Raw genomic sequence first — 26,214 nt, 5'->3', positions numbered from 1 at the left:
TAGTCAGTCTAGTGGGGACAGATGCATTGACCATGTCCTTAACCAAGTGGGTATAAGATGAGTGAAAGGAACGAGGCATGACTTACTGTAGCTATTAAAAGGTTTATAATTAATTATGAAATCAACTATGATCTTCTAGCTAATTAGGGATCATGATGTATTACTAGTTGACACTCATGATCGTTCTATAATTAAGTAGTTAATTATGGATAACCAAGATGAATCAGGAACCTATTGGATCACACGTACTACGAGTCTCTAAAAGGTATAAAATAATTTAAAGAGTTGGATTCTTAGATCAAGAGATAAATGTTTAGTTGGACTATACATAAGATAAATATGGAAATATTTATCAAAACATAGGTGCGGATGGACCACATTTCTTATGAAAGAGTTGGACCCTATGTGGTTAACTCATGAACCAAATTGAATTAGTCGTGAACCAACTTAATTTAGTTGTGAACCAAACCAAGGGGTTAATGGGCTAATTTTGGTTAAGAAATAATAGGTTGGATCTGGGCTTACTAATCCAACTCATTAATGAGGGCTTTATATTGATATAGTTAAGAGAGAATTAAAAAAGCATAATTCATTATTTTGGTTGATTGGGTTTTTAGAAACCTAATCCTCCTCTCCTCCTCCTCCTCTCTCTCTCTCCTACCGCCAACAAGAGGAATCCCTTCCTTTTGTTGCCATGACCACCACAAGGAAGGAATTCCTTCTTTGTTTGCTTCTTCCTCCTCTTGATCCCTCTCCTCCGCTCATGACTAGTAACTTTCGAAGGAGAGGCTTGTACTCAAGGACTTGTCTTGGAGAGCTCGGCATGGATATGAATAAAGGCGAGTATCGACAACGTCGCTATGGTCAATGCACTTCTCGTTACAGGTCATCCATAAGGTATACCTAGAATAATTATTATTCATTTTCATTTTTTGTTTTATGATCTTGTCCAATGTGATTGTATCCTGCATGCGTGTGATGTATGTGTTGTAATAAATTAGATTTATTTACATTTTAGTCTTTCGCTATGCATGTTTATGAAACATGTTTTAGCACACACTTCAACGGGCATATCCCAACACCACGTCGGTCGGATGTGACCGGTCGAATGACTGTCCGCCTAAGACTTGCAGCTGGGAATAAGAGACAAATAGAAAACTACTCGGTCCATTGTCCCTGCAGATCGAACGACATGTTTAGTCAAACAAAAGGCAACCCTTCAACAAAAGAAAAGCCAAGCAAAGGTCAAGCCAATAGCGCCACTCAGAACGATTGAGTGGGTGACGTCCCTGCCGAGCAGATCCCAATCGACCTATAGTGGGACCCACATACATATCTCATTGTAGTCTTTTGGAAGTTTTTGCCGCCGACAATAGAGAATGTCCAACAAGCAAATAATATTTTAGAAGCTTCTAGCTTGTCACATCAAAGATTTGCCTACTCACTTAAGAAAAGGTGTCAAGGATATTTTTTGACTTGTCTTTTTCTAGGATGCCTTGGAAAATGTATATACACTTTGAGATACGTACACAGATGCGTTGGGATGTATACTATAAGCCTAACTTTTGTATAAATATCTATTTTGAAATATTTTGAAATGAGAATCACTTTGGTCAAATGTCTGCATTTTATATTTATATATATGTCAATGCAGTTGTCCATTTAATTTATATTATAGATAACATGGTGTGTGGTGCCATATATAAGATCATGTTATCGGTTCTTTAAAATTATAAATAGTAGCTCACAACCAAGATGGATTGGATAAACCATTTGAATGGTTGTAGTGTAATTTGGTATTAGTTTATCTTGACTATAAAATTACACTAGTACACTATGTGTGTATTGAGCAGGATCATTTGAGGTTGTTCGATTTATACTGACTGCATAAAAAGAATAGAACCTCTATTATTATGGATGCGCGTACTCTTAATCCTGATATAATAACAAACACATATATTTAGTATTTATTTCTTTAACTTGAGATTTATTTGTTAAATCAATAGGCCCGATAAGTTGGGAGATAATACCATTTATATGGTGTGTTGTTGATTATAAAAGGAAACTGTGTCCTATTTATTTAGGTTGATAATGTCCCCTTGAGGAGCTCATAAGGATTATCATGTAAACCCTGCAGGTGGACTTAGTTCGACATGATAATAAAGTTGAGTGGTACTACTCTTGGAGTCAGATGTTAATTAAATGAGTTGTCAGTAACTCATTTAATTAACGGACATACGATATCTTAAACACAGGGAGATTAACGCACTCATGATAAGTAGGAGCCCATATTGTAATATGGGATTGGTGTGGTAGTTCAATAATGACCCTTTAGTGGTATGAGTTATTATTGATAAACTTGAGTTGGGTGTTCGAGTCGAACACAAGAAGCTCAAGTCCATCAGGAGGCCTAAACCAATTCCTCCTCTAGGTCCCTGTTGTAGCCTCTATATAAAGCCTCGCATCCACCCATCCATAACTTGGTTTGGTTTAACTGGGTTTGGTTTAACTTGGTTTAGTTTAACTGGGTTTGGTTTAACTTGGTTTAGTTTAACTTAACTTGGTTTGGTTTAACTTAACTTGGTTTAGTTTAACTTGGTTATAGAAAGAAAGATTTTTTCTAAACAAAATTCGGTTATAGAAAGAGAGATTTTTTCTAAATAGAATTCTGTTATTTTTTCTTTCTTTGTAAACGACGACAAGCCTATAAAAAGGAGTAGGTGGTGGCTCCTAAAACCTAATTTTCTAATTTTCCCTCACCTCTTCTCCTCCTTGTGGCCGACGACCCCTTCCCCCTTGCCTAGGGTCGGCACCCCTCGTCTCCTCCCTCCTTGGTGGTCGGTGCCACCTTCTCCACCTAGGGCCGACCCCCTCCTCTTTGCTTAGGGCTGGTGCCCCTTCTCCCTTGGTGGGCAGCGGCTTGAAGAAGAAGAAGAAGAAGAAGAGGAAGAAGATTAGAAGGTGCCCCATCCTAGAGCCTCCTTTTGTAGCCGACGGATTGGAAGCTAAGAAGAGAAGGAGGGTGGTGTTATCTTGGTAAATCGTCGCCCACACGACATCCAAGAAGAGGAGAGGAATATGGCAGAAGATCAAGAGGTTTTTAGCTACAAAGAAAAGGTACAACTAGTTCTTTAATTCCGCTGCGTAATTAGTTAGTTTTCTTTGTATCATTTTTTGGAATACCAAAACAAGAGGCTAGCAATCTTGTACTTCGATTAAGGTGTGCTTTGATCATTCAAGAACTTGCTTGCTTGATCAAACACATGTCTGATCGAACATGCGGGTTGCTAGGAATAGTTCTGTACTTGTACAAGTTTTGTATAGGGAAATTTAAACAGAACGGAATTCCAGCGCCTTCAAGTGGTATCAGAGTGAGTTTTCTAGTTCTGTGTGATTGATTTTGGGTTAAATTATGCACTGCTCATATATAAATTTAGTGTAACGTCACGACCCCTTGGGCGGCCACACTAGCGGCCCAACTGGTGGCCCAACCTTGGTCCCTTGGGCGGCCACAATGGCGGCCCAACCTCTGGATCTCCAAGTTAAATACTAGAGTTTATGAATCCTGGTAACCAAGTGAGCGACGCTCACTTGGTTACCATGATTCATAAACTCTAGTATTTAACTTGGAGATCTAGAGTTCGAGTCCTGGGGAAGGCAAAAATCCACTGGCCAGGGGTGGGAAGTCCTTGTGAGTAACGGCACGGCCGAAGGGTCGTCGGTTGACGACAGAAGGGGTCGCCAGTTGGGCCGCCATTGTGGCCGCCCAAGGGACCAAGGTTGGGCCGCCAGTTGGGCCACTAGTGTGGCCGCCCAAGGGGCCGTGACGTTACAATAAAAAGGCTGTCACGCCCCGGAGGAGTCCCTGTCCGAAGAAATTTCGGCAGCATCTCCCCTGTACGGCGGACAATCTGAAACTTTCTACATATCCACATACCTCAGCCACAGGCGGCTGGAATAATAGCAGAAATAAAATACAATACACAGACATTCCACGCAGTTTATATAACAAGTAAACGGAATGAATAATACTCTGACTCGAAATCAACTCTACTCCACTACACTCGTAAAGCTCAAATCCGATTTACTCACCTCTTCTGCCGTCCAAGCAGGCATGTAGTAAAACATATCGAAATAAAATCCATCAACACATAAAATTCACACCAGATCCATAGTATCAAAAATCCATAGTATCAAAAATAGAATAAGTCTGAACATAGACTAAATAAGAAGAAAACCAAAAGATTACTAAGCCCTCGTGGTCAGCAGGGGACTAGCAACTGGAACTCTCTCCTGATAGTATCAACCTGAAAAATAACAACAATGGAGGCGGGGTGAGTCCAACACTCAACAGGTACAACTGATATACAAAGTAAGGAAATAACACCTAGCACTAATCATGCATACAGTCTCCTGATGTAATAAAGGTAAATGCAAACTGAAGTAAATAGGAGAGAAACTGTACTAACCAGAACCTGGGTATAAGGACAAACAGTCCGAGTGGTATAGAAATCCTGTATGCATGTCAAACATAGGTATCCAAACAATATGCAGCATATAAATGCAGCAAACACAAACACAAGCAATAAATGCATCATGCATATGATGCCAATGATGCGTCCTGGTCACCCCTGACGCCAGTCGATCATCTCACACAATAGTGAGGCCGAGTGGGTAGGGCTGTGACAACCGTGCACTCTGTCATCACTACTCCTGATGAGTGACCGAGTGGACGGGATACTGTCGGAGTACACCTATCCTCCTACCCCAAATCATAAATGGGGGAGCGCAATGCTCTCATCTCCCGGTACACAATGACGGGGAGGAATCCCTGCCGGATAACACGTTGTGTCACACTACCCATGAGCGGACCAACGGTGCCTAACAGAGTCCCTGCTGCAACACACTTTGCCTGAATCGACCACTAACCCATGAGTGGTGGTGTGTGCAGATCCATGTAACTGGCGATGTACTCAACAATAATGGAGCGGACTATCGCACAGCATGCAATCATGCAAATGGTGCATGACACTAACCACAAAATATCCTGAGCTAAACCATGTATATATAAAAATGCATCATAGGTCAACGAATCAAATCAAAGGTACACAGAAGGTATAAAACCTAGGTCCTGAACATGGTGAAGCATGGTATATCACTACCCCTACAAGCATGTATAAACAGGTAAAGTATACATGAGATGCAAACCAATCAATCAAGCAAGCATGTATCAAGTTTTGGGTAGTGATTAACCGAAACAGAATGAGAAACATAATTAATGCAATTTGTTAAATTCACTACTATGTATATCAAAGACATAAAGTCAAAAGTACCCGCCTCCGATAAAATGATCCAAATCTGACTCCGAGATACTCGTCTCGCGTCAAGTCCTGTGTCAGCAATATATATAGATTTTATTTAGCTAATTCCTATAAATAGCTAAATAAAAGTCTCTGACACTAAATTAGGGCCTAACCCTAATTAACACATGTACCTAGGTTAACGTTAGTTATTAACCTATCTATCAATCGTCAACAACATGATCAAAACCCTATTCCTTACCTCACTTCTCACAGCAAGGATGTTGCTGAAAATTATGGCCGGAAAAATCACAGCTGCTGTGGAACCCCGATACACTACCAGCGAAATGAATCTACAATTAAAGACCACTATACTTAGTTAGCATGATCTTCCACCCAAAACAAGTGCTGCTCACAACACAACAAGAATCAGAGTACAAAATCGAAAATCAAACCTTAAACCTTTACCTTAAATCCCACTGCCGAATCACTGCTGCCCTCTGTCGCCTTCTCGAGCTCTCGACTCCCGGCGACACACAAAGTAGAAGCACGGCAGTAGTTGCTCTAGATCAGCGGTACAGGTGAGGGAATTTGGCCGACGGTGGCGGCAGTGAATCTGTTGGTCGGCTCAAACCTCACAGCAGCGCCTAGGGCACAGAAAATCAGCCGGCAGCCAGCGCTGGGTCGGACCTGGTGGCTGGCACAAAGGAGATCGGAGAGGGGCGGTGGCTGTGAGGATCTCCACGGCAAGGGATGACGGGCGTCGATGGCTAACTAGGGCTCGCGGTGGCCGGCGACAAAGATCTAGGGCAGAGGGAAAAAGGCGCTGCGCGGTGATCGGCGCTAGGGCACCGAGGGGTGCGGCGCTGCTCCGTGTGTCACCGGCGGCTAGGCTCGAATGCCAGCACTTCGGCGAAGACGCTAGGGCTCAGCGGCGAAGAAAGGGGAAAAGAAGAGGGAACTCGGGTTCGGCGAGGTTCCCGTGAGGCGACGGCGGCAGAGGAAGGCTTCGGGCAGTGGCGAGAAGGTTGTCGAAGGAGAGAAGAAGAAGAAACCGCAGCGCGGCGGTTAGGGCAGAGGAGAAGGTCGCGGTGAGGGGGGGCTCGAGTACGCGAGGTTTCGGCGAGGCAGAGAAGAAAAATAGAAAATAAAAGAAAAAGGAAATGGAAATATAAACATTTCCTCACTTAAATGGGGTAGCCTAAACAGGCTTTTCCGGGCCCCATTTTTGTCCCTGTTAACTCGTCCGTATGAGCTCCGAAAATTTTCCGAAAAATTTCCAAAAATTCCGAAAAATTCCCTTATCAATATTTGCCTATTTTCGGTATTTTACATTCTCCCCCACTAATAAAAATTTGGTCCCCAAATTTCGTTATCTACCATCAGCAAGTACTAACAACAGATATAGAGTATAAATGTTGAACGGTAAATAAATCACATACCTCATGTAAAAAGATGGGGATATCGAGCTCGGATAGTATCCTCGAGCTCCCAAGTAGCCTCCTCGTCCGAATGATGCTGCCATCCGACTTTAATCAGCCGGATAGTCTTGTTCAGCAACTGACGCTCTTTCCGGTCGAGAATCCGTACCGGAACCTCCTCATAAGTAATGTCAGGCTGAACTGGAACTGGGATATCTGCCAGCACATGTGTCGGGTCAGGTACGTATCTCCTCAGCATAGATACGTGGAATACATCGTGCACGCCTGACAAGGACGGTGGTAGTGCCCGTCGGTAAGCTACCGCTCCGATCCTCTCCAAGATCTCAAAAGGGTCAATGTACCGCGGAGCTAACTTACCTCTGAGGCCAAATCTCTTCACCCCTTTCGTGGGTGAAACTCGCAGAAATACATGGTCGCCAACAGAGAACTCTAGTGGTCTGCGTCTCCGATCAGCATAACTCTTCTGGCGGTCCTGTGCCTCTGACATCCTCCGTCTGATAGTACGGACCAACTCTGCATCCTGCTGAACTCTATGAGGTCCCAACAACTGGGCCTCTCCAACCTCATCCCAGAGGACATGTGTCCGACAAGGTCTACCATACAACGCCTCAAACGGTGCCATCTGGATAGCCGAATGAAAGCTGTTGTTGTAAGCAAACTCTACCAACGGCAGATGGTCCTCCCAACTACCTCCGAAATCCATAACACATGACCTCAACAGATCCTCTAAAGTCTGAATGGTCCGCTCTGACTGTTCATCTGTCTGTGGATGGAAAGCTGTACTAAAACGGAGCTGTGTGCCCAAGACCTGCTGCAGACTCTGCCAGAAACGAGACGTGAACCGTGGATCTCTATCCGAGATGATACTCAACGGAACACCATGTAGTCTGATGATCTCCCGACAATACATATCTGCCAATCGATCCAGGGGATCAGTCCTCCGAATTGCTAAAAAGTGCACGGATTTGGTTAATCGATCAACGATTACCCAAATCGCGTCATGACCTCGTCGTGTCCTCGGCAACCCTACCACAAAGTCCATGGTAATGTGATCCCACTTCCACTCAGGAATAGGAATCCCCTGAAGTAATCCTACAGGTCTTTGGTGCTCAGCCTTCACCTGCTGACAAACAAGACATCTAGCTACGAAATTCGCGATATCTTTCTTCATGCCGTTCCACCAATAGGAACGCCTCAAGTCTCGATACATACGGGTCCCGCCTGGATGGATCGCAAATCGAGAACAGTGTACCTCCTGAAGTAGCTCCTGTAAGACCGGATGAGACTGAGGTACGCATAATCTGCCTTGGAAGTATATAACACCCTCCTCGTCTTGTGTAAACTCGGTCTGCTGCCCGGAAGCTATCTGACTGCTAATGAACTGCAAATGCTGATCACCAGCCTGAGCCTCTCGAATCCTCGTCCTGATCGACGACTGAGCAACCATAGTAACAAGAATACCCTGCTCTGTCGATCCCTGCTCCTCAAGGTCTGACTCAGAGAAACCCTGAATCAAATCCGTGACTGAAGTCCGGTGGTAAGCCAAAGTCCCTCTGGACTTCCTGCTGAGTGCATCGACAACCACATTAGCTTTCCTCGGGTGGTAGCTAATGGTACAATCGTAGTCCTTCAGGAACTCCATCCATCTCCTTTGTCGGAGATTAAGCTCCTTCTAAGTGAAAATATATTTGAGACTCTTATGATCAGTGAGAATCTCAAATGTGATACCATATAAATGATGACGCCAAAGCTTCAGAGCAAAGATGATGGCAGCTAACTCCAGGCCATGAACTGGGTAGTTCTTCTCATGCTCCTTCAGCTGACGAGAAGCATAAGAGACTACTCTGCCGTGCTGCATCAGAACAGCACCCAAACCCTGTAGAGAAGCGTCGGTGTAGAGTACAAATCCGTCCTCTCCAGAAGGTAAAACCAAAAATGGAGCCGACACTAATCTCCGCTTCAGCTCCTGAAAGCTGGTCTCACAATCCTCGGACCACATGAACTTCACGCCTTTCTTGGTAAGGCGAGTCAGCGGCATAGCAATACGCGAGAAACCCTCGACAAAACGTCGGTAATAATCGGCCAATCCCAGAAAACTACGGATCTCCTGAACTGATTTCGGCTGCTCCCAACCGGTGACAGCCTCGATCTTCTGAGGATCAACTGAAATACCTTTACTAGAAACCACGTGTCCCAGAAAACCGACTGAAGATAGCCAGAATGCACACTTGCTGAACTTCGCGTACAGCTGATGTCGTCGAAGAATCTCCAAAACTGTACGAAGATGTTGTGCATGATCCTCCTCGGAACGAGAATAGACCAATATGTCATCAATGAAAACGATAACAAACTGATCCAGATACTCCAGAAAAATGCGGTTCATCAAGTCCATAAACACCGCTGGAGCATTGGTAAGCCCAAATGGCATTACCAAAAACTCATAATGACCGTATCTCGTACGGAAAGCTGTCTTCTGGATATCTGAGTCTCTGACCCTCAACTGATGATATTCGGATCGCAGATCAATCTTAGAATACACTGATGTACCTCTGAGCTGATCAAACAAATCCTCGATCCGTGGTAAAGGATATTTATTTCTGACGGTCACTGCATTCAGCTGTCTGTAGTCAATACATAACCTCATAGTGCCGTCCTTTTTCTTAACAAATAATACCGGTGAACCCCATGGAGAAACACTAGGGTGAATAAATCCCCTATCCAAAAGCTCCTGGAGTTGAACATTCAGCTCATTCAACTCTTTTGGTGCCATACGATACGGAGCTTTCGATGTCGGTGCGGTTCCCGGAATCAGCTCAATAGCGAACTCCACTGGCCTTCTGGGAGGCAAACCAGGTAGCTCCTCTGGAAATACATCTGGGTACTCCCGGACTACAGGAACATCGGAGAGCTGCGAACTACTGCTGTCTTCAGTACTAATAAGAGATAATAGGAAACCATGACAGTCGTGAGACAGCAGCTTCTGCTCCTGAATCACCGAAATAATCGAGATGCCATCGTCTCTGTTGCCAGTGAAACTCCATGAGGGTTGGTTCGGAGGTCGGAAGATGACCACCCTCGTCTGACAATCAACGGTAGCATGATATATTGACAGCCAATCCATGCCAAGAATGATATCAAACTTGACCATCTCCAATACTAGAAGATCTACCGTAAGTATCATGTTGCCAAAGTCTAACGGGCAACCTCTGACCTCCTGGGTGACGTCTAAAGTATCACCGGACAGTAGGGAGACGATCAATCGCTGCAATCTAAAAGTAGGTAATCTACCAATCTCCCGCATAAAGGTACGGGATATAAAAGAGTGCGAGCTACCAGTATCAATCAATATATCAGCAGAAAATGCATAAATGGAAATCGTACCACGAAAAACGGATCCGTCGGCTCGCTGCGCATCCTCTCTGGTAATCGCATGAACACGTCCAGTCTCTGGCGGAGGAGGAGGTGGTAGCGCTGCCAGCGGCTGGGCAGAAGCCTGCCACTGAGACGGTGCTGGATAATGTGCCAGAGGAGACTGAGAGGACGGTGACTGATACTGTGCCGATGACTGGGACTGAGTCTGGTACTGGCCTAGAGGCTGAGGCTGCATCTGATACTGCCCCTGCGTCGGATAATAAGGTCCTGGAACAGAACTCTGGGGTGCTATGGAAGCACTAGAGTACTCCTGTCCAAGCATGCCAAATGCCGCCGCTGTAGGTTATCCTGCCGACGATGTGAAGATTGGGCTTTCCTCCTCGATATGCCCTCGATCGACTAGACCGCCCTCTCGACCGACCTCCGAACCGTGCCGAGCCTTCACCGACAATCTTGGCTCTGGTGCCAGGTTTGCAATAAAAGCAAACCGGCCGTCCCAGAGCAAGCTGTAAGGTGATCTCTGGACCCACATCGGAAACAAGTGAGTATCACTGAAGGTGGTTCGGCTCACTGAGAAACCGAACGCCCCAAGAAACCGCCGACTTCGAGGCCTACGAGATACCCTGTAAGTACTCGACCGACCGATCGCGACTACTCGCCGCCGTCCGGTGTCATGGATCTGTCTGGATGCCTGACCCGTATGATTCCTCTTCCTATCCGGAAATGCTCTCTGCTGAGCTAACTCTATCATCAAAGCTCGATCCAGTGCATCTGAGTAAGATACGATCCCTAAACCGACAAGCCTTACTTGCAGATAACCATCCAGTCCCTGTATAAACTGCATCATGCGAGATCTGTCCTCCGCAACTAACTCTGGACAAAACTTAGCCAACCGGTTGAATTCAGTATTATACTCTGTCATCGTGCGATTATTCTGACGCAGACTCATAAAATCCTGTCGGCGAGCCATCTGATATGATAGTGGAAAGAAACGGCTCTCAAAAGCCTCTCTGAACCTGGCCTAAGTAACATTCCGCTCGCCGATGATAGAATGTTGTGTAATCCACCAGGCGTTAACCTTATCCCGTAAATGGAAAGCGGCCAGCTCTGCTTTCTCCCACTCGGAGCAAGCCATATAGAAGAAGGTCTGCTCCATAGTCTCTATCCATGACAGGGCCATACTCGGATCAAGGTCTCCTCAGAAGAGTGTGAATCGAGTCTTCATCGACTCTGCTAATACTGGAATCCTAGCTCGTGCCACGGCAATGTCAGTGAGGTGTGTCGGGACGACTGCAGGAACTAGCGGAACCACTGGAACTAGTGCTACAAGTGGTACCGCGGAATAAACCGGAGGAGGTGCTCCCGGTGCTGCTGAATAAACTGGAGCATAAGTCGTCGGTGGTATTGTCGGGTGAACATAGGTGGCTGCAGCTGGAGGTACAGTAGGTAATGGTGCCGGATGTGGAGCAGCTGCTGCTACTGTAGGCACTGGGGGTACAGATATCACTGGTGTCGGGTACACTGTAGGTCTAGGTGGCGGTGATGCCGAATACGCCGTAGGCTGCACTGGAGCAGACATCGGAAACGCCAATGGTACCCTTGATGGTACCGAAACTACAGTAGGGATAGGTACACTCGGCATAACCGAGGTAGGTACCTCTACAGGAGTCGTCGAGGTCTGAGAGCCCGACGCGCCCGCAATATGCTGAGTCTGTCCCTGACTGGCAGGCTCATTAACAGTAGACATCTCTGGCATATCCAGAGATCTCGTGGTCCTCGTACGTGGTCGTCCAGCACCACATCTCGCCGCAATACGCGTAGATCTCCTCATATTTGTTAAGTTATATTATAGATATTAGTACCAGTATAACAAACATAAAATAACATCATACCTATTTGCCGTCTGGAGATGTTCCGTCGCTGTGCAGTCCCCAACATGACCTCAAAATTCCGAACGAGAAAATCACTGGAAATCCATTTAAATCCGAAACGGAAATCCGAAACATAACCATAACGAAAATTCAAAAATACCCAGTTTGACTCGTAAACTTGGCTCTGATACCAAATAAATTGTCACGCCCCGGAGGAGTCCCTGTCCGAAGAAATTTCAGCAGCATCTCCCCTGTACGGCGGACAATCTGAAACTTTCTACATATCCACATACCTCAGCCACAAGCGGCTGGAATAATAGCAGAAATAAAATACAATACACAGACATTCCACGCAGTTTATATAACAAGTAAACGGAATGAATAATACTCTGACTCGAAATCAACCCTACTCCACTACACTCGTAAAGCTCAAATCCGATTTACTCACCTCTTCTGCCGTCCAGGCAGGCATGTAGTAAAACATATCGAAATAAAATCCATCAATACATAAAATTCACACCAGATCCATAGTATCAAAAATCCATAGTATCAAAAATAGAATAAGTCTGAACATAGACTAAATAAGAAGAAAACCAAAAGATGACTAAGCCCTCGTGGTCAGCAGGGGACTAGCAACTGGAACTCTCTCCTGACAGCATCAACCTGAAAAATAACAACAATGGAGGCGGGGTGAGTCCAACACTCAACAGGTACAACTGATATACAAAGTAAGGAAATAACACCTAGCACTAATCATGCGTACAGTCTCCTGATGTAATAAAGGTAAATGCAAACTGAAGTAAACAGGAGAGAAACTGTACTAACCAGAACCTGGGTATAAGGACAAACAGTCCGAATGGTATAGAAATCCTGTATGCATGTCAAACATAGGTATCCAAACAATATGCAGCATATAAATGCAGCAAACACAAACACAAGCAATAAATGCATCATGCATATGATGCCAATGATGCGTTCTGGTCATCCCTGACGCCAGTCGATCATCTCACACAATAGTGAGGCCGAGTGGGTAGGGCTGTGACAACCGTGCACTCTGTCGTCACTACTCCTGATGAGTGACCGAGTGGACGGGATGCTGTCGGAGTACACCTATCCTCCTACCCCAAATCATAAATGGGGGAGCAAATGCTCTCATCTCCCGGTACACAATGACGGGGAGGAATCCCTGCTGGATAACATGTTGTGTCACACTACCCATGAGCGGACCAACGGTGCCTAACAGAGTCCCTGCTGCAACACACTCTGCCTGAATCGACCACTAACCCATGAGTGGTGGTGTGTGCAGATCCATGTAACTGGCGATGTGCTCAACAATAATGGAGCGGACTATCGCACAGCATGCAATCATGCAAATGGTGCATGACACTAACCACAAAATATCCTGAGCTAAACCATGTATATATAAAAATGCATCATAGGTCAACGAATCAAATCAAAGGTACACAGAAGGTATAAAACCTAGGTCCTGAACATGGTGAAGCATGGTATATCACTACCCCTACAAGCATGTATAAACAGGTAAAGTATACATGAGATGCAAACCAATCAATCAATCAAGCATGTATCAAGTTTTGGGTAGTGATTAACCGAAACAGAATGAGAAACATAATTAATGCAATTTGTTAAATTCACTACTATGTATATCAAAGACATAAAGTCAAAAGTACCCGCCTCCGATAAAATGATCCAAATCTGACTCCGAGATACTCGTCTCGCGTCAAATCCCGTGTCAGCAATATATATAGATTTTATTTAGCTAATTCCGATAAATAGCTAAATAAAAGTCCCTGACACTAAATTAGGGCCTAACCCTAATTAACACATGTACCTAGGTTAACGTTAGTTATTAACCTATCTATCAATCGTCAACAACATGATCAAAACCCTATTCCTTACCTCACTTCTCACAGCAAGGATGTTGCTGAAAATTATGGCCGGAAAAATCACAGCTGTTGTGGAACCCCGATACACTACCAGCGAAATGAATCTACAATTAAAGACCACTATACTTAGTTAGCATGATCTTCCACCCAAAACAAGTGCTGCTCACAACACAACAAGAATCAGAGTACAAAATCGAAAATCAAACCTTAAACCTTTACCTTAAATCCCACTGCCGAATCACTGCTGCCCTCTGTCGCCTTCTCGAGCTCTCGACTCCCGGCGACACACAAAGTAGAAGCACGGCAGTAGTTGCTCCAGATCAGCGGCACAGGTGAGGGAGTCGGTGCTGACAGAGGTGCGACAAAGAGGGACAGATCTAGGGCAGAGAAGTTTGGTCGACTGGGAAATCTGAGTGGCTGGCACAGAGGAGATCGGAGAGGGCGGCGTGGAGTGATATCGGCAGGGATGAGACAGGTGGCGGCTAGGGCCCGGACCGTGGTGGAAGATAGGGCAGAGGGAAAAAGGCGCTGCGCGGTGATCGACGCTAGGGCACCGAGGGGTGCGGTGCTGCTCCGTGCGTCGCCGGCGGCTAGGCTCGGATGTCGACACTTCGGCGAAGACGCTAGGGCTCAGCGGCGAAGAAAGGGGAAAAGAAGAGGGAACTCGGGTTCGGCGAGGTTCCCGTGAGGCGGCGGCGGCAGAGGAAGGCTTCGGGCAGTGGCGAGTGTTGGTGCAATATCCCTTAGGTCAAGGTTGACTGAGTTGACCAAGCTTGAATCTTGGTCATAGTTTCGATGTTTGACAATACATGTAGACACAATGGACAATGCAGGTGCAGTTGTTCATGTGAGGAGATTCTGATCAGGGACTGATCAGTGTAAATGAAGAAAAGTCAAGTAGGTCAAGAGGCTTCGGATACCTGACTGGGAAGTCCTAACTGGGATGTTAGGCAGAAGAAGGAAAGTCCTGGTGAGTGAAGCCAGGCAGAAGAGAAGTCCTGGTGAGTGAAGCCAGGCAGAAGGAAAGTCCTGGTGAGTGAAGCCAGGCAGAAGGAAATCCTGGTGAGTGAAGCCAGGTGAAAGTCCTAGTGAGTGAAGCTAGGCAGAAGGAAATCCTGGTGAGTGAAGCCAGGTGAAAGTCCTAGTGAGTGAAGCTAGGCAGAATGGAAGTCCTGGTGAGTGAAGCCAGGCAAGGGAAAATCCAGATGGATCAAGGATAATCGGACATCTGGTGTTGGGAAGTCCAAGTAGGTCAAGGGAGTGACCGGATACTTGGCACAAAGAGAAAAGTCCAAGTAGGTCAAGGGAGTGACCGGATACTTGGCACGAAGAGAAAAGTCCAAGTGGGTCAAAGGGATTGACCGGACACTTGGTGGGAAGTCCTAGCAGGTCAAAGGAGTGATCAGATGCTAGGCATGATGTACCAACAGGTCAAGGTTGACCGGATGTTGGTTTGAGAGGCTTGGGACTTGGTTTTGGGCAAAAACCAAGAGCTGGATCGATCAGTGGATCGATCCAGGCCTTTTCCAGCGAACAGAGAGCCTCTGGATCGATCCAGAGGTCCCAATCGATCGATGGATCGATTGAGGCACTCGCTTCGCGCGATAAGCGCCGGATCGATCCATGGATCGATCCGCGCTCTGATAGAACGAGGCGCCGGATCGATCCGTGGATTGATCCAAAGCCTCCCGATCGATTGGGAATAATCGATCGACGGGATCCGACCGCTAAGGCGTCGTATTTGAGTCGAGGCGTTGTCTCATCTCTTCACCGATTCATTTCAGATCTTCACCAGCTTCTCCACAGCTCTTCTCAAGCTCGAGATCGCCAGTTCTTGAAGGCTCTTGGAGGTTCTTCCAAGTCAAGAGGCGGATCAAAGCAAGAAGAAGAAACTAGGGTTAGGGTTTTTGCTCTCATTGTAAGCTTATAAGCTTGTATTTCATTACGTTTCCCTTTCTTCTTGTATTGAGTCTTGTAGGGCTTCTCCGCCCTTGGTAGTTACCATAAAGGAGAGTTTTATTAGTGGGGGTGTGTGTAGGTGTGGATCCTTGGACTAGTCACCTCTTGTGAGGTGGATACCAAGTAAACCAACCTTGTTAGCGTTGTGTGGTTTGTTTCTGTATTTTCCGCTGCGCATCTTTGAAGAAACAAGCAACGCTGAGCAACGAGCACGCGACGAGCTATTCACCCCCCCCCCCCTCTAGCTACTTTTGGTCCCAACAAGTGGTATCAGAGCAAGGCCGCTCTTCACCGGAATCATCGCCGGAAGGGTCAAGCATAACAAGAAGAGCTAGAGGGTGAAGAAGTTGAAGCAAAATTGTCAAAGTCAAAGAAATTCAAAAGCTCAACTTCTACAATGGAATTCCGAGATGGGCTCGGATTCGACACGAGGGTGGCTCCACCATACACTTCCACGAGCTTCGATTCTTGGAAATCAAGAATCGAAAATTTTCTTATGATGGAGATAGAGCAATGGTTTGCTCTTATGGAAGGCTTCAAGACTCGAACAAATTCAAAGGGCAAAGTTCTCAAGAGGAGTAAGTGGAGCCAAGAGCAAGTTCAAAGGTGCGAGGCCAATGACAAAGTGACCAAGCTTTTGGTAAATTTATTGCCAAGCACCATCCTTTGCAAAATTGGAGAATTTGAAGATGCAAAGGAATTATGGAGTAAATTGGCCAAGCTTCATGAAGAGATCCCCTCCATTGTACAAGAGCAAAAAGAATCCAGAGAGGGTGACTCTTTGGAGCACGACCAAGAGGAGGACTCCGAGGTTGAGAGATGCTCAACCTCCGAAGAAGAAGTTCAAGAAGAAGCTTCATCTTCAAGGGAGTGCAATGAAGAGAACAAGGAGGGAGCATACTCCTTGTTCCATGTACAAGATGATGAAGCCTCCATCTCTAGGATTGAGGGGGAGTAATATTTGGTGACGACGGATCAAGAAGAAGGAGAAGCTTCTACATCCGGGTCAAATGGAGAAGAGGCTTCCACCTCCACAAGTCAAGCAAAATCTAATGGAGGAGCATCATCATCGGATCAAGAGGAAGCCTCAACCTCCGGATCCAAAGGAGAAAATACCATCCCTACACAAGAAGGTATAAATGTTTCAATTAAAAATAAAAATCATATAATATGTTTTGAGTGTAGGGAAAGTGGGCACTACAAGAGCAAGTGTCCCAACTTGGCCAAGAAGAAGGGCCAAGTGGCACAAAAGAGCAAGGAAAAGCCCAAGGAGACCATCTCCGGAACAAAGAAGAGCAAGGAGCACATTGTGTGTTTCTCTTGCAATCAAAAGGGGCATTACCGAAGTCAATGCCCTAAGGGGAAGAAGATGGTCAAGGCTCAAGGAGGCACTAGTCAAGGGGGAGTCTCCAAGGTAAAGAAGAAGGTAACATTTATTGAGCTTACCCCTTTATGTTATGGTAAAAAGCATGATAATTCTAATTTTTATCATTTTAATGTAATTTACCATAAGAATAGAAAGCATGAGGGCATTAAGGAAAAGCATGTGGCCCTACATGCCAAGACTACCCAAACTAAGGTTAGGAAGGTATATAGACATTTGGGCAAGAACACTAAGGATAATAGATACAAGCCCAAGAATAAAAATGCTCATGGATCAAATGAAAAATCAAATACTAAGGACTTAGTGAGGGAAAATCAAGTCTTGAGGTCAAGGCTTGATAAATTAGAAAAGACCCTACAAAGATTGGAAAATATCCTATTAGGGCAAAATGAGCATAACCTAGGTTTGGGATACAAACCCAAAGCTAAAAAGGATGTGCCTAGTTATCATAGGGTTCCATATAGTTATGGAACAAACCCTAAGTCTAGAGGTCAAGTCAAGGATACAAGGGAAGATATCCCTAGGAGTATCTTTGCAACCAAAGTGACTAAGACTTCTAAGAAGTCTAAGAAAGTCACTAACAAGGTCACAAGGGAGGTTATCCCTAGAGTTGACCTAGAAAATGTGACCAAGGCTTCTAAGAAGCCCAACAAGGTCACTAGGAAGGTATCTAGGGAAGTTATCCCTAGTGAGTACCTAGAGCATCCAAGGAGCACCAATAGGTGTTGGGTTCCTAGGAGCATCTTCTCTACCCCATAGATGGGTTAGAGAGTGTCAACTCCGATTAGAAGGGTAGTTAACCCAACTTTGAGGAAATTGACACTCAAGGAGCATTTTCAAGGTTTTTGTTAACCTTTGAAAATGAAATGGAATTACTATTTACTCCTTGAAAGAGAAATATGCCTAATGGTGGAAAAATTGATTTTTATCTTAATGACATAAATTGGGAAAACCTAGAGAAATACCAAGTTGGGATTTTGGTACTCTCTTAGAACCTTAAGGCAATCCGAGCTTTAATTTAAAGTGCTACTCTTGAGAAAAAATGGTATATGCCAACATTTGAGGATATGCTTAATTTTTAAGTGGCATAAACAAATCAAGAGAAATAGAAATGTCAATTTGGGTTTTGGCATTTTCTTGAAGCATTTATGGCAATCTAGGTCTACCATTTTAAGTTAAAACAAGTGGTATATTTTGAGTTAGCTAAGTGGTTAAGGATACTTAGATAGATAATCTAGGTATATTTTGTTTATGCTAAACATTGCCATGATTGTTTGCCCATGATATGCCATGACATCATATTTAGTTCTGTATTTTGCATTCATTCCTTTATTGTGAAAAATACAAAAATACCATGTCATGTCATACATACATCATGTAGCTATAAGACTCTTTCTTTTGAAAGATATGTTATATTGATGTATGTCATAACATTAATCATGCATTTAGTTTGATTTCCTTAAAATTAAGGACAAATGTTTTTACCAACAAATGGTATAAACAAATGGCATTTATATACAAGTTATACCAATAAGTGGTATATCAACAAGTGGCATACCAACAAGTGGTATTTATATACAAGTGGTATACACAAGTGGAATCAACAAGTAACATCCTTGGTGGATGTTCACCACTCAAAATGCCTAAATAGAGATGCATGATCCCTAGATTAGGGCAAAACCAAATTTACATCTCACAAAGGCATATAAGATGACTTGTATGTGTTTTAGTGCACATTAGATACAAGTGAGATGTTAGGATGATGAACAAAACTCAAGATGTTGATTTAGTGCATTCTTTAGAGTTTTAGGTTCATCAAAACACATAGTTATGTGCTTTCCCATCATTGGGAAAGCTAATGTACAAGTCATGTGCATTTAGCCCAAGAAAAATGGTGGGATATTGGTTTTGAAAAATGTTTTCAAAATGCTTTTGGAAAACCTTGGTGAAGGCTATCTTTTGATAGTAATCACCATTGAATAGTTAGACACAAACTTGAAGAATACGCTAAAGTTTTAGCAAGTTTTCAAGCTTGTGTCAATCTTTGAAAATATGATGTATTTTCATAGAAAACTATTTTTCCATGATAAAGTATACCCTAAACAATGTCTACACGAAATTTCATGATTTTTGAATTTTTGTAGAATTTTCTAGGGGCCTCTGAAGGTGACTGAAATCATTTTTCAGCAACTATCAGACCTCAATCGATCCACCGATCGATTGAGGGTCTCAATCGATTAGTGGATCGATTGGGAGCAAGCTTCTCGCGAACAGAAGCTTGCTGGATCGATCAGCCGATCGATCCACAAGGCCTGAATCGATCAGTGGATCGATTCAGCAAGGTTCAATCGATTGGAACCCAACTCCAATCAATCCTAGGTGCTGATTTTGGCTGGGAAGGCCTGATTTCAGTATTTTGAACCTGTTTTAGTCTACGTAACCATTCCAAACCCCTCAAAATACATTTGTATACATAAAAAGAGTGTTTTCGTGTTGAAAACAAGGATAGATTGGTTAAGGAAGACTATATTGAAGTCTAGGTTGAGGTTTGTTTCAAATTTTGAATATTTGAACCTCAAAGCTTCTAAATTTGGGTTTCCTAAAGGATTAGGGATTCCAAGTTATTGTTGGTGCAATGACAGAAGTTACCACCATGTCTTTAGGGGGAGGGACTCTTTAAAGGCATGAAAATTATTTTTCATGAACCTTGGAAGGTGGTTAACCTTCCGTTAAGTGGATAATGTTCAAGGATGGACATTTACCTACATTGAGGAAGAATGTAGGGTTAAGGATAAATGAAGGGTATGAGACCTTCATTTGGGTCATTAGACCATGTTAATGCTCCAGGGCGAGCATTGGTTGAAAATGAAAGGAATGAGTCCTTCATTATCGTGTTGATCACAATGAGTGAAGTTGTGAACAACGATGAGCAACTCTTCAGGGGGAGAGTTTTCAACAATGGGGCATTTGTTGAAGTGTGCCCAAAATTGAGGCATGGGTTGATGTGTGCTCAAAGATGGGTTGATGTGTGCCAATAGGGGGAGAATGTGTGGTTTAAGTTAGACCTTCATTACCTATGGGGGAGGTCATAGGGGGAGAATGAAAGGAACCAACATTCATATTTTGGCATGAATGGAGTTAAGGCTATGGGATTAGCTTAACTCAGAATGGTCCAAACTTAAAGGTATTGTCAAACATCAAAAAGGGGGAGATTGTTGGTGCAATATCCCTTAGGTTAAGGTTGACTGAGTTGACCAAGCTTGAGTCTTGGTCATAGTTTCGATGTTTGACAATACATGTAGACACAATGGACAATGCAGGTGCAGTTGTTTATATAAGGAGATTCTGATCAGGGACTGATCAGTGTAAATGAAGAAAAGTCAAGTAGGTCAAGAGGCTTCGGATACCTAACTGGGAAGTCCTAACTGGGATGTTAGGCAGAAGAAGGAAAGTCCTGGTGAGTGAAGCCAGGCAGAAGAGAAGTCCTGGTGAGTGAAGCCAGGCAGAAGGAAACTAGGCAGAATGGAAGTCCTGGTGAGTGAAGCCAGGCAAGGGAAAATCCAGATGGATCAAGGATAATCGGACATCTGGTGTTGGGAAGTCCAAGTAGGTCAAGGGAGTGACCGGATACTTGGCACGAAGAGAAAAGTCCAAGTAGGTCAAGGGAGTGACCGGATACTTGGCATGAAGAGAAAAGTCCAAGTGGGTCAAAGGGATTGATCGGACACTTGGTGGGAAGTCCTAGCAGGTCAAAGGAGTGACCAGATGCTAGGCATGATGTACCAACAGGTCAAGGTTGATCGGATGTTGGTTTGAGAGGCTTGAGACTTGGTTTTGGGCAAAAATCAAGAGCTGGATCGATCAGTGGATCGATCCAGGAGCTGGATCGATCAGTGGATCGATCCAGGCCTTTCCCAGCGAACAGAGAGCCTCTAGATCGATCAGTGGATCGATCCAGAGGTCCCAATCGATCAGTGGATCGATTGAGACGCTGCTGCTTCGCGCGATAAGCGCTGGATCGATCCATGGATCGATCCAGGCGTTTTTCCAGAGCACAGAGGCGCTCTGGATCGATCCGTGGATCGATCCAAAGCCTCCCCGATCGATTGGGTATAATCGAATCGATCGGGATCCGACCGTTGCGTCGTATTTGAGCCGCAGGCGAGAATTGTCTTCGGCATCTCTTCACCGATTCATTTCAGATCTTCACCAGCTTCTCCACAGCTCTTCTCAAGCTCGAGATCGCCAGTTCTTGAAGGCTCTTGGAGGTTCTTCCAAGTCAAGAGGCGGATCAAAGCAAGAAGAAGAAACTAGGGTTAGGGTTTTTGCTCTCATTGTAAGCTTGTAAGCTTGTATTTCATTACCTTTCCCTTTCTTCTTGTATTGAGTCTTGTAGGGCTTCTCCGCCCTTGGTAGTTATCATAAAGGAGAGTTTTATTAGTGGAGGGTGTGTGTGTAGGTGTGGATCCTTGGACTAGTCACCTCTTGTGAGGTGGATACCAAGTAAACCAACCTTGTTAGCATTGCGTGTTTTTGTTTCTGTATTTTCCGCTGCGCATCTTTGAAGAAACAAGCAACGCCGAGCAACGAGCACGCGACGAGCTATTCACCCCCCCTCTAGCTACTTTTGGTCCCAACAGCGAGAAGGTTGTCGAAGGAGAGAAGAAGAAGAAACAGCAGCGCGACGGTTAGGGCAGAGGAGAAGGTCGCGGCGAGGGGGGGCTCGGGCACGCGAGGTTTTGGCGAGGCAGAAAAGAAAAATAGAAAATAAAGAAAATAAAAGAAAAAGGAAATGTAAATATAAACATTTCCTCACTTAAATGGGGTAGCTTAAACAGGCTTTTCCGGGCCCCGTTTTTATCCCCGTTAACTCGTCCGTACGAGCTCCGAAAAATTCCCGAAAATTTTCCAAAAATTTCGGAAAATTCCCTTATCAATATTTGCCTATTTTCGGTATTTTACATTTAGGCCAGATAATAGTAGGATGTGCAAGATAGATTAAGCATCCTAGATCTAACTATTATGACTTTGTTTGTTTGTGTATGATTTGAACCCTCGGGCATGGTGAGGTTGTTGTGTGTGCATGATTGTAATAATTAAATGTGGCCAGTTACTGTATTATTATCATTATTTTTTCCATTCTGTTCGATCTAGATTACATGTAAATTCCTTTGTGGAATATAGGATTGATAAATGTAAAATTTTATTTTTTTGTTGCGGCTTGTATCCTTGCTATGCGTGGTGCTATTTTGAGGACCGGAGGCGCGGTGGAGAAGGAAGCGAGATAGACGCGATGACTTGATCCATTGGCGGCACATTGGAGGACAGTGATCCATTGGCGATATATTGGAGGACAACGTTGGATGAGGCCATAATAGTTGAAAATTTTATTTTTATATTTATTGCCTTTATATACTGTTTTATGTACTGTGATGCGTGTGCATGTTAAAATTCTTCAATTTAAATAACTAAGTAGGAGAGGGATTATTTAAATAAATTCCACGGTCTCCATTACTGGTTTGTAAGTGATGCATTCAAACTCGCGCGTTGGCTTTAAGTGCCTTCCATCCTAATTAATGAACTAAGTATCAAGTAATGGTATATACTTAGGTACATTTAATAGTATACTCCCCATCGGAGTCACTGCTATTATTTGTGTGGCCGAAGATGAACCAACTATTAATTTTATTTATCATAAAGTTAGGTTGACAAGATAATAAAATTAATGGGTAAAACCTCCTTTTACAAATGTTTGAATTAGTATACGTCCACACTATCATGGCATACGAAATTCACGGTGTTTTGAGGTATTGGTGAATTTAAATTATATTGGTTGAGGAATCAATATTATTTTAAATTTTAAATTTTTGACCAAATATTTTATTTTGTGATTCTCAGGATTTCAAAATGACTTTCAATCCTCTTATTGCTATTTTAAAAGAAAACAAACTTATTGGTTCAAATTATATTGATTGGAAATGAAACTTGGATATTGTCTTAATTGCTGAAGAATACAAGTTCGTACTTCTCGAGGTCTGTCCTAGCGTGCCTGATAAGGATTCTAGTGAAGAGGAGATAGAGAGACATAGAAAATGGGTCAAGACAGATGAGATGGCGCGGTGTTACATTTTGGCTTCTATGTCAAATGTGCTGCAACATCAACATCAGGCCCTACCCACTGCCTATGACATGATGCTCAATCTCAAGGAACTCTTTGGACACTAGAATTGGGCTGCTAGGTAGGAGAACAATAAAGGTGTATCTTATTCATTAGTGTTGAAACATGTTTAGCGGTGTTATCTACCGGTACCTGGTGTGTAGATACGGGAGCCACTGATCATGTTTGCAATTCATTGCAGGGGTTGCAAGAAATCCAACGTCTACATGAAGGTGAAATCACCGTCTACATGGGCAATGCTACGAGAGTAGCGGCTGTTGCAGTGGGAGATGTTTATTTATCTTTTGATAGGAATAAAACTTTGATTTTGAAAAATTATCTTTACGTACCGTGTTTTAGAAAGAACTTGATTTCAGTTTCTAAATTATTTATGGATAGATATTCTGTTTCTTTTGATGACAAAGTGGTTGTCAAGAAAAATAGGATGGTTATCTATTCTGGTGTGTTGGTTGCCAATTTGTATACTCTTAATCCAATAACTTCCATGATGCAACAAATGGAAATTAATAACACATCTTCTAATTCTAATAAGAGAAAGTAACTTTCAAAAATGAGCCATATATATCTTTGGCATCTAAGGTTGGTCATATTAACTTGAGTAGGATTCAAAGGTTAATAGCTGATAGACCTTTGGGTTCATTGGTAGTGGAAAATTTTCTGACCTGCGAGTCTTGCTTGGAAGGAAAAATGACCAAAAGGTCTTTTAAGGTAAAGGGGTATAGAGCCAAAGAAGTGTTGAAATTGGTTCATTTTGATTTGTGTGGGCCTATAACTATCCAGGCAAAGGTGGTTTCGAATATTTTGTCTCTTTTATAGTTGACTATTCGAGATATGAGTACATTTACTTGATGCGCCGCTAGTCTAAGTGCTTTGATAAGTTCAAAGAGTACAAGGTTGATGTGGAGAAACATCATGGTAAAAGTATCAAGACACTACAGTCTGATCGTGGTGGAGAGTACCTCTTAGGAGAGTTTAGAAGTTACTTATCAGAGGTCAGGATTCAATCCCAATTGTCTACACCTGGTACACCCCAATAGAATGGTATAGCGAAATGAAGGAATAAGACTCTTATGGAAATGGTTAGATCAATGATGAGTTATTCAGAATTACCAAATTCGTTTTGGGGATATGCTCTGGAAATGACGACGTATATTCTGAACTTGGTACCTTCTAATTCAGTACCCTTTACACCCACAGAATTATGGAATGAGCGTAAGTCTAGTTTGAAACACATTCGGATTTGGGGTAGTCCATCACATGTGATGAAGGGAGACGCTGATAAGTTGGAATCACGTACAGAAGTTTGCTTATTTATGGGATATCCTAGAGGAACGAAAGGTGATTTGTTTTATATTTCTAAAGATCAGAAGGTCATTGTTAGCACTAAATGTCCGATTTTTAGAAGAGGCCTATGTAATGAACCACAAGCCCATGAGTAAAATTATTCTTGAGGAAATAAGAGAGGATGCTTCTACTTTAGTACCAACGGTACAAGATGAGATACCACAAGTAACTGCAACACGTGTCACAAATGATGCACAATTATATGTAGTGTCTCATCGTAGTGGGAGGGTTGTTAGGCAACCTGATAGAATCATGTTTTTAGGAGAGTCTTCAGACTTGATCCCTGGTGAACATGAAGTCGATCCCTGGACGTATGATGAAGCACTCCAAGATAAAGATGCAGTATCTTGGTAAAGTGCAATGAACTCTAAAATAGAATCTATGCATTCTAATCAGGTCTGGGAGCTTGTAGAACCACCAAATGGTGTAAAAGCCATTAGATATAAATGGGTCTACAAAAGGAAAAGACGAACAGACGGGAAGGTGGAAACCTTTAAAGCGAGGCTTGTTGTGAAGGGGTATACTCAGAAAGAGAGAATCGATTATGAGGAAACTTTTTCACCGATAGTCATGCTTAAGTCTATCCGGATTCTTTTATCTATTGCTGCTCATATGGATTATGAGGTTTGGCAAATGGATGTTAAGACAGCTTTCCTTAACGGAAGTCTTGAAGAAAACATCTATATTAAGCAACCAGAAGGATTCATTGCGAATGTAACGGCCCGGCCCAGGCGAGCCTCACTCGGACCGAACCGGGAACGCCACCATAATTGTTCATCGGGTTGACGACTAGCTCCACAGACCACCGGAGATCCTTTCAGCGTGCTTTGTCGTCACTCGTACGTACCCTGGAAAACTTTCCAGGAGGTCACCCATCCTTAGATTTCTCCATGCCAAGCACGCTTAACTTTGGAGTTCTTAAGTTTGGGTTTTTAAAAAAGAAGGCGCACCTTGGTGATATGGATAGTACCATCTAACCTTTTAAGTCATATTTAACCAAAATCTCAGAACTGAGGTATTACAGCGAAGGGAAAAGAGCATCTTGTATGTAAGCTCAATCGATCCATTTAAGAACTGAAGCAAGCTTCGAGATCTTGGAACATCCGGTTTGATGAAGTGATCCAGTCTTATGGATTCATTCAGTGTCCGTATGAGTCTTGTGTATACAAGAAAAGTGACGAAAATGTGGTGGTATTTCTTGTACTATACGTAGATGACATTTTGCTCATTGGCAACAATGTCAAAGTGTTGTCAGACGTAAGGGTATGGTTGTCCAAGCAGTTTAATATGAAGGACTTGAGAGAATATGGGCATATTCTTTGGATCAAAGTAATAAGGGATCGCAAGAAAAGAATGTTGTGCTTATCCCAAGCTTCATACATCGATACTATCCTAGCTCGTTTTAGCATGCAAAACTCCAAGAAAGGTTTTCTACCTTTTCGGCATAGACTACCTTTATC

The 26,214-nt window shown here is 43.5% G+C and overlaps 1 long non-coding RNA gene across 1 annotated transcript; it reads right to left on the bottom strand.

Annotated features, from left to right (window-relative positions):
• Positions 1 to 5,367: 5,367 nt before the first annotated feature.
• Positions 5,368 to 5,874, bottom strand: LOC121989872. The gene is made up of 3 exons (XR_006114351.1): positions 5,769 to 5,874; positions 5,563 to 5,653; positions 5,368 to 5,390 (listed from the first exon to the last, which is right to left on the bottom strand). It is a non-coding gene; the product is annotated as an uncharacterized LOC121989872 (long non-coding RNA).
• Between the last annotated feature and the right edge of the window lie 20,340 nt (positions 5,875 to 26,214).

Source organism: Zingiber officinale, chromosome 6B, assembly GCF_018446385.1.
Source record: "Zingiber officinale cultivar Zhangliang chromosome 6B, Zo_v1.1, whole genome shotgun sequence".
In the NCBI taxonomy this organism is placed as follows: Eukaryota; Viridiplantae; Streptophyta; class Magnoliopsida; order Zingiberales; family Zingiberaceae; genus Zingiber; species Zingiber officinale.
Note: the sequence above shows the minus strand (reverse complement) of the source record. Positions and strands in the feature narration are given on the sequence as shown.